Source organism: Protopterus annectens, chromosome 10.part0, assembly GCF_019279795.1.
Source record: "Protopterus annectens isolate FY-2018-M chromosome 10.part0, PAN1.0, whole genome shotgun sequence".
In the NCBI taxonomy this organism is placed as follows: domain Eukaryota; kingdom Metazoa; phylum Chordata; order Ceratodontiformes; family Protopteridae; genus Protopterus; species Protopterus annectens.
In genome coordinates, this window is record NC_056744.1 from 700485745 (window position 1) to 700501185 (window position 15441).

Below are 15441 nucleotides of genomic sequence, written 5' to 3' on the forward strand. Positions count from 1 at the left end.
AGGACCTTTTTTAATAATTGTAGTTTTTTTAATTTTCATCTGAAATTGCTCTCTTTAGCAGCTATTGCAGCCAAATGAATAAAATTATAATATTGGAATTAACCATTCATTTAGTTTCTTTTGAATGCATTTTAAGTACTTGTATAATTTTGCTATTTTTGGGTTGAGTAGGCTGGTTTAGGGGATGCTTCAGTGTTCATTAGGAAACCTGATTCAAATCTACAGTAAAGTATCTGCACCAGTCTACTGGAATCCTGAACCGCCATTTTTTTTTTTACTTATGATTAGAGATGCTGGTTGTTAGACCAATTTACACTTAAAATGCTGCAATTCCTTTTGAATAGAGCTTCATTATAATTGACTTTCTTATCAGCTGTTGTTGTGCCTTTCAGCTTTTCCCGGTTAGGGGTTGCCACAGGGGAATTCTGGTCCGCTAATGATTGGCAGTAGATATTTACATGCTGAGTTGCCGGCCCTGACGCACAACCTTCAGCGAAGGTACGCCCATTCACGCATGTCTCCATACTGAAGATGCTCTAGCTGAGAATCGAACAGGACAACGTCTTACTGTGAGGCGACAACGCTACCGCAGCACCACCACTGCAAAAACTTTCATATCAGCTGTACTGACTTACTTTAATTTAAAATATATGTGTCTATGGATATATGTGTCTATGGATAGATTTATTTGTTTATTTGTTTATGTAATTAATTAATTTATTTATTTGAAATTTAAATTTATTTGCCAAGAATATTTGACTGGCCCAGAAAGTGCCCATTTTCAGTGGAGGCCTAAGGAGAAAATCTCCACAACCACAATCTTTCAAAAATCAAGTACAGACATTTTAAATCGCAAAGTATCATGTTACACTACAAAACATCAAGAGACCTTGTGATCCCCTCCCCACCCTGGCCCTTTTTTTCTTCTAGAAAGTCTGAATCTCCATTATTCTCTTTGACCACAAATTGTTTCAGAACAATGGGCTCTGAAAATCATTCATCAAAGTTACAGATGATAGTCAGAGGAAACTATGTTCCTTGTGCCAAAGAAGGAAAGTGCTTGGAGACCATTTCTGGATATTTTTTTCCTAAACCTTTTTGTGACAGTGCCCAAATTAAAAAAATATTTCACTTCACACCATGTTACCTCTTCTACTCTTTTCAAGTTTCTTGGCAACACTAGATTTAAAATATGCTTATCATCACATCCCTATTCATCCAAACTTAAGACATTTCTTAAGATTTTGTGTGCCTGGATCACATTTACCAGTTCTCTGCCTTACCCTTTGGACTATCCACTAAACCAAGAGTGTTCACAAAGTGTCTAGCTCCAGTTATAGCTCTTTGCAGGCTATGGAATATCCACATTTTTCTATAGTTAGATGAGTTGCTTATCTTCGTAGAGTCTTTTTTGAAAGTGTTAGGAATCTCTGTCTTGTATAAGGGATCTCATACACAAGCTGGGATTCCAAGAGAACATTCAAAAGTCTTTCTTGACTCCATCACACATGATTGTGTTCCTTGGATTTCAACTAGATACCTCTTTTCTAAGAGCTTTTATTCCACATGAAAAAATAGCTCTTTATCCAGATTTGTTTTTAAGGGTTTTCACTCAGATTTCCATCACTGTGAGGGGATACCGCAGGATTTTGGGTCTCATGGCCTCTATGGTTCTCATGATATCCCTGGCAAGACTCCACATGAGAAAGATAAAGTAACATCTGAAATCTCTTTGGTCTCAACATCAACACCCTTTATTTTTTCAAATACCAGTGCTGGGTTTGTCAGAAGATAAATCTTTTGGTGTAGATAACAAATATCCTTAAATCCAGGTTTTCCCTTCTTCTTCCCTGTTCAAAGCAGTGAGTCACCACAGGCGTTTTGGACTTTGCATGGAGAGCAGCTTCAGTAGGGATAACTGTGCAAGGAGGTTGGGACTTAAAGGACAAATTCAAAACATAAATATCAAGGAGATGCATGCCATGATCAATGCACTCAACCACCTTTGGTCTCTGGGACCTCTTCAGGTGGTTACAGACAATGTCACAGTCATGATATATCAACAAACAAAGAGGAACCAGGTCATACCTCCATTTGCAGGCTAGGCACGTTAGCTTTGGATATAGCTTCACAGCACAGTCTTACTCCACAGGCATCCTACATTCCATCAGATCAGAACTATGTGGCAGACAGGCTGAGCAGGACCTCATGAATGGAAACTAGATCAGGGGGTCTTTGAAGATTTAATCCATCTGTGGGAAGTTCCTCAAATAGATTTCTTTGCCTCCTGTCTGAACAGTCAACTGGCAAGATTGTGTTCCATGACTCCATGCAAGAAGGCTTGAAAGACAGATGCCTTTTCTTTTCTTTTCTTTTCCTTGGGCAGAGTTATTCCTGTATGTTTTCCACCCTTTCTACTAATATCCAGGTACTTCTGAAGATTCAGAAGGAATCCCCCAAATCATTTTGGTGACTCCATTCTGTCCTAAGCAACTGTGGTTCTCCATTCTTGTGAAAATGGCCAGGGGCAATTACCACAAGCTTCTTCACAGAATGGATCTACTCACGTAAGAATAGGGGTGTTTGATAAACCCCGACATCAGTCAACTTCAATTAACTGCCTGGATGATAGGGTCTTAATTCTTTTTATGCACCTCTTTAATGAGGACACGCAGCAGATAGTAGTGGAGGAAAGAAAGCCTGATAGTAGAAGTGGTACTAATCTAACCAAGTGAAGTGAGGCCTTAGAAGTTGGATAAGGGGTTAGGGTAGTTACAGAATATATAGATGGCAGGGGAGGATAATATTTTTGAAGAAGCAAAAAACAAAAGAAGAACATTTGCTAGAGAGGGGGAGGAAGAGATAGTAAATTAATGTTTTTATGACAATCATTAAAAGGTTAATTTTTGTATAATTTGCCAGATTACAAGAAAACAGAAATAGATTAAGGCAGCATGTAGTGCAGTACACGAGAACAGCTTTTAGAAAGGAGGGTTGTGGTAGCAGCTAATCGAAATTAAGGTGATGAAGAGATAACTGGAGACCCAATGTTCATGGTGGAGAATTTCAGGCAGTATTATGTGATGTATTTAGCTGAAATAAAATGGGGGGAGGTGGATGCAATTCACTCTGTTTGCCTAAAATTAGTAAAACTTTGAGATAGTTTTTAACGGTGCCATTTACGATGGGGGAAATATATTGGGTACTTAATGAGAGGGATCAGGGAAACCATCCGTTGGTAATGGTTTGTCAGCCGAAGTCTGTGGGTTAAAAAAAATTATAATTAATTATTCAAATTATTTAATAAGGTTATGTAGAGAAACTGTATAACTGGATCATTGAAGAGTGGTGTAATACTGGATTTGATAACACATTAAAAACTGCCTTATTAATTAATAAGATAAGTACAGCAGGAAGGCAAATCTATATTAGTAGTACATCTGGATGCAGAGAAAGTGTTTGATAGAGTGTAATGGTTTTATAGGATGAAAGTATTGAAGTATTTTCGATTCACATACAGATTTATTGAATTGATGAGATCATTCTACAACAAGCTCAAAGTGCGAGTTGTTGCTTGTTAGTGTTGGTAGAGAAACTAGTTAGGAATATCTGCCATTGCCGCTGTTGTTTGCTTTATACTTGGAGCCCTTAGCAGTGTTAACTAGAATATCTGATCTAAAGGGGCATAGACTATTGAAAGAAACATTTAATATATCTGTGTTTACCAATGATTTTGTTTATTTACCCGAATCTGAAAAAAATATTGATACTGGGTAGGAGGTATAGCATGTTAAACATTTTAGAAAAATAAAAACTAAGGCTGTGACAGTCAGTTATATGCATTCTCAGGAAGCAGGAAGGAAATGAGAATGTTTTTGGAAAGATCCGTCTGTAAAATATGTAGAGATTTGTTTAGAAGAATCTTTTGAAGTGTTAATCACTGGAACTCATGGTAAGCTTAAAAGTAGAATAAAGGATTATTATATCTCTACCAACACAAATGCCCTTTGTGGTTATTTTTTTTTAAGTTAACTGTTTCTTGTAATATTTCTTGTTATATTTTTTGTAAAGTTTGTTATATTGTGGAGCTTTTCTCCCCAGGCCTTCACTGAAAATGGGCCACTGGCCCAGTAGGCTTTCCCAGTAAACAAACGTAAAATAAATAAATAAAAATAAGACTGATAAAATGTTGTAATGAGAAAACATAGAACATATGTTTCCTAGTAGAGTGCAATGAAAAACAATAACATGAGTTGGAGAAAAATATGTGAGGAAAACTCAGTAGTCATATTATTTGTTACACAGAGTAAACATGAGACTCAAGACAATTCTAGTAAGATATTTAAAGAAATATTAGAGAATACATGATTAGAGACATTGAGAGGAAATTGAGTGATGTCTTACTATGAGAGGCGGTGATCATATTATGGTTAGAGAAGGAAGGAGGAGGAAGGATGTAGAGAAGGAGGTTATAAGAAGAGTGTAGCTTAGGTGAGTATGGAAGAAAGAAGTAGAGGAAAGGTCTGCAGAGATGAAGTGGATAAGGTGAGTTAGTGGGAAAGAACAAAAGAAAGGAGTGGAGTAGGAGGCTGGAGAGGGTTGTGAAGTGTGATTTAGGCTGAAGGGGGTGAGTGAAGTATAGTGAGTAAGTTCAGCCAGGATTGGAAAAGGTGCGGGTCCAATATTTTTTAAAGTATTCTTTTAGAGAGCATTTAAATGTGTGAAGGTTAAAAATAGTTCTGGTGGTTAGGGATAAGTAGTTCCATTCTTTTGCTACTGAGTAGGAGTATAGGCTTTGTCCAGGGTATTTGTTTGGTTTATTGTTTGTCTTCTGATCTAAGAGTTCTTTTAAGGAAATATATGTTGATTAAAGGGGGTAAGAGCTGGGCAGGCAAATTTTTTGTGTATGATTTTATATATTGTTATAAGATGATTGTGTGAGAGGTGGAGGGGGAGTTCCAATCAGCTAAGGGTATGCAGATATTTACAGTGATCAGTAAAGGAGGATGAATTAGTAGCAAACATGGCAATTTTGTTGTAGCAGCTTTCAAGTTTGTTTTTTGTGGAGGTCTGTAAATTGGCTAGAATTTGCTGCTCCATAAAGAGAGAAGGAGGTAGAGAACGGTCTGCAGCGATAAAGTGGATAAGGTAAGGTAGTAGCAAAAACAAAAGAAATGAGTGGAGTAGGAGGCCAGAAGGGCAAAAGTTAGGTTTTCGTCAAATGAAATTTTGTGGGTGTGCTCTGTATAGCATGCCTAGTTTTTGATGGTTTTTTCTTGATATTGTAATTTAAGATTATCATCTGTTATGATTCCTAATAGTTTAGTATGGTGGACTAATTCAATTTCAGTGCCATTTGTGGAAAAAATTTCGAAAGATGCTTTGTTAGAGAGTGTGAGTTTTTGGGGTAAAGAGGAGAAGCTTTTTTGGGGGGTCAAATAGGAGTTGTGCTGTTATAAGCTAGGTTTCAATGGAGATGACAAGTTTTTGAGTTATTTCTTGGAGTTGAGTTAAGGTGTTTCAAGAACAGATGATAGTAGTATCCCTTCACAAGAAGATTAATGTAAGTTATTGATAAAAGCATTGAATAGTAGAGGACCAAGGATGGATAATGTGGGACTCCTGTGGAAAGGTATGCAGAGATGGATCCTTGCCATGTTTCAGCTTGTTGCCTGTTGGCAAGGTAACTAATGAACCACTGAGTAGATGGAGATAATAGATCCAGGGTGGAAAGTTGATTGAGGAGTTTACTGTGAAAGACTATATCAAAGGCTTTTGATAGATATAGAAATAACTGCAAATAGAAGTTTGTTAGACTTGCAAAATTTATTGACAGTGAATGTAAATGGCAGTAATGCAGTGGCGGCTAAAATCCATGTTGTGTATTGGTAATCGTATTTTGTAAGAGACGGTGGAGAAATTGTTGATGTATATATCTTTCAAGGCTTTTAGAGAGGGGAGACAGTATAGTTACGGGATGAAAATTTGTAATGTCAGTGGAATTGCCGCCTTTATGTAAGGGGCTAATATGTACCATTTTCCACCAGTTAGGGACACAAGATTCTGTTATTGATCTATTAATAAGAATGCTGATTGGATATGCTATTGCATCTGCAGCTAGATTTAGATATTCCGGGAAAAGGTTTATCTATTAATAAGAATGCTGATTGGATATGCTATTGCATCTGCAGCAAGATGTAGATATTCTGGGAAAAGGTTGGCTGAGGAGGAACAATGTCATAGTTGGTGTAAAAGCTTTTTATGAGAGTTATAGAAACTGGTTAAAACATAAAGTGGTGGAGTTGGCTGTATGTGTATTGGAGAGATTTGTGAAGGAAGTGTGCTATGGGAAGTTAGCTATGTGGATGGGGGTGTGTTAGGCGAGTTTGAGGTTAAGCTGGCTATGCATTCTGTAAAGCATTTATTGAAATGGAAAACTGAAGAGGGGGAATGCCTGGGATCCTTTTTTTGTATGTGGGTTAATGAGAGAGGATATGTAGGATCAGAAATTTTTAAGGCTGTCTTTATGGTTATCTTGTAGGTGAATATAAGAAGTCTTTTTATCTGTATTAACTTCTTTCTTGACTTGGTTTTGTAGCTGTTTGAATAGGAGCCAATTTGTTTCATACTTTTTGTTCTTTTGCCAGTTAATTCCTGCTTTTTCTCCATTTTTCATAAGGAGTTTACATTGGTTGGTGAGCCATGGGGTATGGCTGTTTTTAATTCTTTCTGTACGCAGTGAGACCAAGGTGTTAAGAATATTTAGAAATGCTGCATTGAAGTATTCAACTGTATAATTTAAGGGAAGCCTTTTTAGCATTGGCCAGTTAACAACTTTCAGTGCTTCAATGAAAGACTCCTTGGAGAAATTGGAGATATTATTGGTAGTTTTGATCTTATGATCCTTTGTTAGTTGTATAATACTCCTGTGGGTATAAGCTGACAGGTGGTCACTTAGTGTATCAGGGAGGGTACCTGAGGAGGTAACATTAGATGGGTTGGTAATGAGAATCCAGCCCAGGACAGATTATTGAGAGTCATTTTTGCCATATATATTTTTGTTGTATTAATAAGTTGAGTGAATCCAAAATGCTTCTTGCTGTTGATTGCTGCATTTTCAGATAAAGACTGCCATTCAATGTTTATATCACCCAGGAGGATAATTTCATTTGTGCTTTTCCAAAATTTGGGATTGTGCCTCTATAGAGAGTTATTGTCGACAGATTTAGGGAGACTATAACTATTTTACCTGTTTTTTGTGTGTTCTGTCAAGCATAATAATATTATAACCAGGGGTAGTATTTCAGCATATTTTATTTCAGGCTTTAGCTGTGTCTTTGTTGTGGCTAGGATGTCTCAGTTATGTTGGGTCATCCAGGCAGAAAATCTGTGATTTTGTTGCATATGCTTCTAATGTTTAGAGTGACTATTTTTATCTATATCTTATCCATATATGATTGTCATTCACTTTGTAAAATCTTAGATGTTCGAGAAACTGAACAGTTTGGGAAATTCGCTAAACGTTCTGATCATCAGATGTTGCAGGTATCAAAAGAAGGAGAACTGAATGCATGTAAGTAAGTGTGGGTTTGGGATTTTAATGCCAAAACATTTGGATTTACCAGATGTTTGGCATTAGGGGTGGGAGTCTGTGTGTGTCTTTGTGTGTATGTAGTTGTAGGTTATAGTTAATGTAATTGCTTTATATGGGGGTAGATTTAGTGCAGTGTGTGTGTGTGTGTGTGTGTGTGTGTGTGTGTGTGTGTGTGTGTGTGTGTGTGTGTGCGCATGTGCATGCGTTGTGTTTGTGTGCTGCTGTATGTATTATGTGTCTGAGTGTCTTGTGTATTGGTATGTTATGGAAAGAGTTTTTTCTAAGGTAAAGTGTAGGATTGGGGTTAGGGTTAGCATGCACAAGTACAATTGTGTGTGTGGGGGGCAAAGACCCCTTACTCATCTTTACTAATGTGATCTAACCATAACCATAAGCCTACCTCTGCCCCATAACATTAATCCCAGACCTTACCTTAAAAAAATGATATAACACCACCACTATGAAAGTATGTTTGAGTTTAGTGGTGGGATTTTGGTTACTGGATTGCAAAAAAGTGTGGGTTTTTTTGTGACTCTTTTTATTTTAATTTACTGGATTTTTTGCTGTGTTGATTTTCAAAATGCCAGCATTGATCAGTTGTGTTTTTGTGTTTGTGCAGATTGACTAATCAGCACAGATAGATCGAATCAGCTATTTTGCTGGTTGGCAATATTTATTGGGAGTGGAAGTTTGCCCCTTCCCTGAATGTGGTGTGATCCTGGTGTTGGTGTATGTAATATGCAGGGCAGCTTGCCCTCTGCAAAAAAAAACTGTTTTGTATTTTTCCAGTTTGAGGTACAGTATTTTAAATTTCAGTGCTTTGGTCTTTTGACATTTTAAACTAGATCCATATATCTTTATCTATCTATCTATATGGATTACCTTTCAAATCCCGAACATTATTTTCACGAGATGAAAACAACAAAAGCTAAAATCCCAAATGATGAAATTTTTCCCAGTGCAAATATGCTCTTTTCCCCACTGTAGTGTGATCCTGGAGTTTGTAAAGTTGGGGGGGGCATAGCCCCCTACCTAGGTGAGTTTCTGATGGTACGGTATGTACTTGTAGTTTTGGGCAAGTGTTTATTTGCCCTGGGAAAATTTTCATTTTTCTGGATTTTAACTTTCATTATTTTCGTATCTCAAAAATAATGTTCGAGATTTTGATCTTTCGGGATTTGAAAGGTAATCCATATATCTATCTATCTATATATATATATATATATATATATATATATATATATATATATATACACATTTACATAACTATATGTATATACATACATATACAATCTATATATATGCTTGTGTGTGTAAATGTATATATAATATATATATATATATATATATATATATATATATATATATATATATATATATATATATATATGTGTGTGTGTGTGTGTGTAAAAAATCCACACAGGTATGGAGCAACAAGTAAAGAATTGCACTAGAAAATTTAAAACAAGAATAAAGAAAAAAATAATGTGAACACCAGGCCTTTAAGCATAAAACAAAACTTTAATAAAATAGTTAAAAACATGAGATAAGTGCTTTTGGGTTATTCCAAACATTCTTTCTTTATTCTTGTTATATATGTATGTATGTGTGTCTGTGTGTGTGTGTGCGTGTGTGTGTGTGTGTATATATATATATATATATATATATATATATATATATATGCATGTTCAAAGGATTAACCCTGGAGCAGGTGAAAACAAGTGTTTATTCAGGGGGCAAGACCCTCTGTACACCCCATGTAGTTTCCTGCACCCTCCATACCCCCTGCTAATTATATATACTTACTGAAAGATCATAAAATTCCCAGGGAAAGGGAATATTTTCCTATCCAAGGATTGTTTATCTCACATATGTCAACCACCTGCTTCAATTGACTAAATTATGTCTTCCAAACAGATGTCAGTCTGATGTCTACTGGACATAAAGTAAATATGTGTCCAGATAAATAGAATGATGTTAAGGAAGTCAACAGCTATCCTGCCCTGCTTAGTTAGATTGACAGGAAAGCTGATCAACTTTTTTTGCGAGATCGTATAACAACCTTGTTGGGGAATATGCCTTTTCCCCAGTATTGTGCAATCTCTGAATTGGTGTATATATGTACCAGGGGATGCAGTGTGGAGGCACTGCTCCACATTAGGAGAGCAGATGTGCTTGCTACTGTAAAATTTTTTTTTTTTTTTTTTGCATGCTCCAAGGTTATTTCTCAGAGCATGTGGACTTTATAATCTATTTTTTTTCTTTCTACTGTTGATGCAGTGAAGATTCAACTAATTTCAGTACTGTATATACCTGTGCAGCAATCATTATATTGACAAAACCAGGTTAACAAAACAACATATTTACAAAAGAAAGTATTTATATAAAATGAATTGATGCTGTACCACAAAATTACTTCTCAGCTGTGACTTATCTTGTTATTCAATAATCTTTCTTAAACTCTTGTTCTAGCATACTTAACATCTGTTATTTAGCTCCCTGTCAATGAAATGTCACATTGCCGTATACTGTACCTGAAACAGATCTACCAAACAAAGGAAGATAAAAAAATAGAAATCAAATGATCCACTGGTGTTCATGTTTTGTTCCTCAGTTGCTCTTTTCATTGATTTTCGTGATTCCTTTTTCACCTTTTCTTATTTTACACTGGGCTCACCTTTATTTTCACATCGTGTATTTTTCTATTTCCATAGCTTACTCTCCTCTTGCCTCCCATTTTCTGGGGGTCTTGCCCTTAAAGACATGCTTATAGTATTCAGCACCCCATCAGGGCATCATAGTTATGACCCTAACCCTTACAGTTACATAGTTTGCAACTATACTGTACCACATTACTTCTGATAAATACCAAGCACAAAAAAAGTGTACTCCCTCACATACCCACACTTCTGTGCCATTGCAGTGTGACCCTATTTTAGCACCCTTACAAGGCATAAGAAAAATAATTGCAAGTGTAGCTCCTACCCAGGCTGAGAGACAAGCAAAGGTAAATACCTCCACCAAAAGAAAAGCAGCCAAGTGCTTGAATAGAGGAGCTGAAACAAACAACAACAACAAAAAAACTCATTTTGCTTCTTCTTTTTATCCCCAGCCACTTATATGATTATAAACCATTTCTGGATGTATTCTGTCTCTGTCCCTTACTGCTACGACCCTCCATACCATATGTTTTCATTTCTAACGAAGCAAATACTTATTTGAAATTCCAAAGTGAGGTGGTACTACTTCCCAAAATGTTTCCATTTCCAGACCTATGCAGTGAAATAGGGGAGTAACCATAATTAAAGTTTCATTCCATTAAACCTTTTTAACATTGTAAATCTCTGACTCTAGCTATCTGTTAAGCAATTTAACATATTATGCTATCCAGATAACCATTTGACACAGTGATTTTTTCAGGCAACTAATGTGCCGATCATCACTCTGAAGTCTGTGTACCTTTATAGCCCATGTGAGCTTTTCTCCCCGGGCCTCTGCTGAAAATGGAAATATATCCAGTTGGACTAGCCCGGTCAACAAATGTAAAATAAATAAATAAAATAAATAAACTGCAGTTCTACTTTGAACATCAATCCTTGTCTCATTAGAAATTTGCCTAGATATTTTTCTTGCAACAGTAATTTCAGTAAACCTTATAAATTATAGTGCTGTGTCTGGTATGAGTTATGAAATAATAATATACCCTGTAATGTTAATTTCATGTCTTAACTAGCTGAAAGCCCTATACAGAGACTTGATGTAAAAAACCTCATTTTTCATTATGGGCTTAAATGCCACTTATTAGATCCAGTAATAATAATCATCTGTGAACTACTTGCATCTTATAAATGTGGTTAAGCTCACAGTAAACAAAGGGGAATGAAACAGTAATACCCTTTTATAAGGAATGTATTCCCATCCTTATTTTAAAGGTTATTTAGTGATTATTAAATAATTATATCTTTAAAATTGTTTTACTCTATAAAGTTATTATGACCATTCTGTCCTTTGGTCATCCTCAATAACTATACTTTGCTATTTTGTAACACCGAACTAACTTCCCGTTAACTGTAAAACTTTTAACCAGCAAGATACAGTCATGAACATAATCAAAACAAGCAAAATATTTTATTGTGCCAGATTGTGTATTTCCCTTTAAAAAGGCACCTATTTATCATTACGCATACATGTAATATTATGACACCTGTGTAGTACAAAACTCTTGTTGGCACAGATACAAAGCTGAACCTGAATATAAAATTATGAAGCTAATGTCATACAAATCTTTTAACAACCACTTTGAAATTTCCTTGACTCAGGACAGCTGGAAACATTCTGTACTGTGAACAGACATAAACACAAAACATAATATTTTGAGTCGTTCATTATGCCTAGCTGTTTAAGTATACTCTCTTAAATGATGCTGGTTCAGTATTGGGCATAATTCTAAGCCTACAAAATAGATGTAATGCAAATCACATTTTAACAAACCAAACAGTCTTATAATAATAATAATAATAATAATAATAATAATAATGTAGTTTGTGGAATGCTGCAGTTATGCTCCAAATTCAGGAATAAGACAACTGTGAACCACCCTTTTTATTTAAGAAAGGAGCATAAGAAAACATGTTAAGCACCATTCAACACAGTTAAACTCTAACCACAAGTGCAACAGAACCCAACATAGAACAGTGTCCCAAGCATTTTCACAGCTCTGGAAGCTGTTACCCACTTTCCATGAAAAGAAAGTGTAGAAGGGAAGTAACTAACAACTTTTAAAGCCATTTGGGTACTTGCGTATTATCGCAACCAGATTTTCGCGGTTGCGAATTTAGTCCCATGTCTGAGACAGCAGGTTTATTAAGCTGGAAAAGGGAGTGTAAGTAAGTAAGTTAAATTGTGGCACACATGGTTTTGAGGCAGGGAGCGGACTAACTGCCAAATTTTGGAGTCCTGACTGGCATGTCTCACTTTGCCAGTGAACTACATACTGCTGCATGCAGCTCATGGTAGATCCTGCCTTCCTGATTACAAGCGCAATATAGGCTAAGTTAATCGGGAATATACCATCCTTATGTTCATCGCCAGTACTCAGATTTTATTTTTGTCATCTGAAAGATTTTGACCGGCTGTCTCTATGTTTTTGTCCCCCGTAGCAAACGTGCAGGTTGTAAGATTTTACTTTTCCTGAAACAGTCTTTCGCGCTTCTGCATTTTCACATGAAAATTTCACACTCCCTGCTTTCTGTGATGTGTGTGTTTAATAATAACTGAATCACGTCTGTAGGTGTTACCTTTCTCCCCCTTTTTGAATGGTGTGTGAACTGTCAGTTGCTTTTTACCCCTTTTGGGCTGCTAGTTCTGGGGAAGGGAATATATGCTGCAGACACGGCTCTGCTCTGTTGCGTGCACACATAACAGGACTTGGAAAAGCACTAAGACTGACATGATGTCGGGAAACGGCATAGGTTCAAACAAGCAGTCATTTTTGTAGTACTACACTACTCCTACCTCAACAGAGTGTTTTTTTTTTACAGATAACATTCCCTGTGTGATTCTGCATACATTTCTGGTTACAGTCACACACCGGGAAGCAAGCCGTATTATCGCAAAAATCTGGTTGCGATAATACGTAAGTACCGCCATTTGTTTATCAGACAGACTCTTTGCCTCTGTCCACTGATTTTATGGCTTTTAGAGCTGTAAATCATTTCATGCCCTTGTTCTTTTTTCCTGTGTTTGGTAATGCATGTAGCATATAAAGTTTCATGTTCTACAAAGAACTATGCTCAGGTCTGTCCAAATATAACTACTAATTATATCCATGTTTTCAAAATATATATTGGTTATGATCAGAGACCTGAGCATAGTCATGTTTAATATCCATACAGATGATTAGTCCTGAACAGTGTTTCACTTCACTGTTACGAGGAGAACTCATCTACCATTTAGGAAATTATTGTCACAGTATATAGTACTATAAATACAGTGACGCATATTAACCCTTACTAATAGTAACCCTTCAGGCATTACCTATACCCTTTGAAAACTTGAAAGTTGAGCACAAATATATATAATTTTTAATCCCATTTCATGCGTAATTACCTTTATCATTGCTCTTGAATACTATTGATTTAAAATTAAAGCAATGTAAACCCTGGTTCTAGATGATTGTTGCTCTTGAAGTGACATCCCAACCCCATGTGCAAAAATGAGAAAGGGGGGGGGGGTGGATGGATAGTAGTTTGAAACCTGTCACTCGGTGGTAGTTTCAACATGCTTTTAATCAGCTGGAAAAAAAACATACTGTGGATATTGTGTCCATCTTAGCATCCTGACTCCATAAAAAGTTCTTAAAGTTGCTTTTGCAGAGGAAATCATTTTCCCATCAAGGATTTTGGTACAACACTAAATCAAGTTCAAAGGCAGCTGTCAGGTTATGACAGGATGAAAACTGCAAGCTCGTACATTCTCAGTGTAGCCTCTGAGCCTCATCTTGCTAGTAACAGGAGTTTTTATTGCACTACCCTTTGATTTAGTTCCTAGGGAAACTGTATTTTTAAGCTTGTTACCAAATGAAAACATTTTAGCATTTTCCTCTTTAATGTAGTCCTGTTTTAGTACATTTCCAAGCAGTACAAACATCTTGGCAACATTAGTCAGTATCTACCAAAACTATGTCCATTCATGTGGTCATAGTAGACTTCACAGTGTGCATCTTACAGTTATTACTGCTTCAAATTCTTCCTCAGTTTCAGAAATGTTTAAGAATTCTTTCCCTTTATCCTTCTCAATTACATTTTCTTCACTTGTGTAATCCAACAAACTACAACAGCTGTTGCTGCCTGTCCATCGACAACTAAAGATGAATGGCCACCTCTGTTTTGGGCAAAACACATTTAGAATCTCTGGAAATGATCAGTTGTACCTTCACTTATACTGCTGACAATCTTTTATGAAAGTGGAAAACTGCATGTACTGTTACATGGTAGTCTCCCGGAAATCATGATCCACAAACGCAAGATGTTCTTCGTGTTTCACTGTTGCAGTCATTACACTTGGGTTATCCTGCTAGGGGTAGCCCTCAGTCAGCCCGAATACCAGAGGCTTAGTATTTCTGCATCTGTTGCTGTCACTTCAGGACTGACATCAGGTCGTCAGAGGTATAAAAACAGGCAACCGACACCATTACATCAGTCTTTCTTGCCAAGGAGCCCAAAGCAGAAGCAGTTTGCACTAATGCCGGTCGGCCGCTACCTGAGTTTTCGTTTCCAAAACTGAGTCATCATTGAATCATCTTGAAGTCTTCTAAAGCTAAGTACCCCATTAGGATCCTTTTTTCTTGCTCTAACCGATGTCAGAAAAAATTAACAATTGTCTCGCCTGTGGAAAGCAAATACCACACTGAGATTTCCATTCTTACTGCATCACCTGTTTAGGCCCAGACCGTGACGTACCTCTCTGTCAGTTTTGTGCTTTGTTCAATGCCCAAACTATTCATCGTCGGGCCCTTATTGTAGCTAAATACTTTCGTTCTCGATTTCTGTATTCCGAAATGGCTTCGATAAGCCATCCGACTACCGATCTTCCAAAAAAAGTAAGGAGAAAGACAGAGACAGACTGCACAGGTCCAAAACTGCTGATGACACTTCCATTAAGCTAGTCGCCAGTTTGCCGGTACTCAATGAGGTGCTTTTGCAGCCCCTGGTGCCCGCTTAGATGGATTCGCAGGCCACTACCGAGACTCTTCGGAGTCCGGTATGCTGAGACTCTTCTTTGACTACGGAACCTGTGGATGTCTCTAACTTGGATGGGTCCAGAGCCGCTGTGCAGACACCAGCTTC

General features: G+C 36.9%; 1 protein-coding gene across 3 annotated transcripts in view; it reads left to right on the plus strand.

Annotated features, from left to right (window-relative positions):
• FGGY (FGGY carbohydrate kinase domain containing) overlaps positions 1-15441 on the plus strand; it is a 2391991-nt gene that overhangs the window by 1667201 nt on the left and 709349 nt on the right. The gene's annotated exons all lie outside the window — the stretch shown is intronic.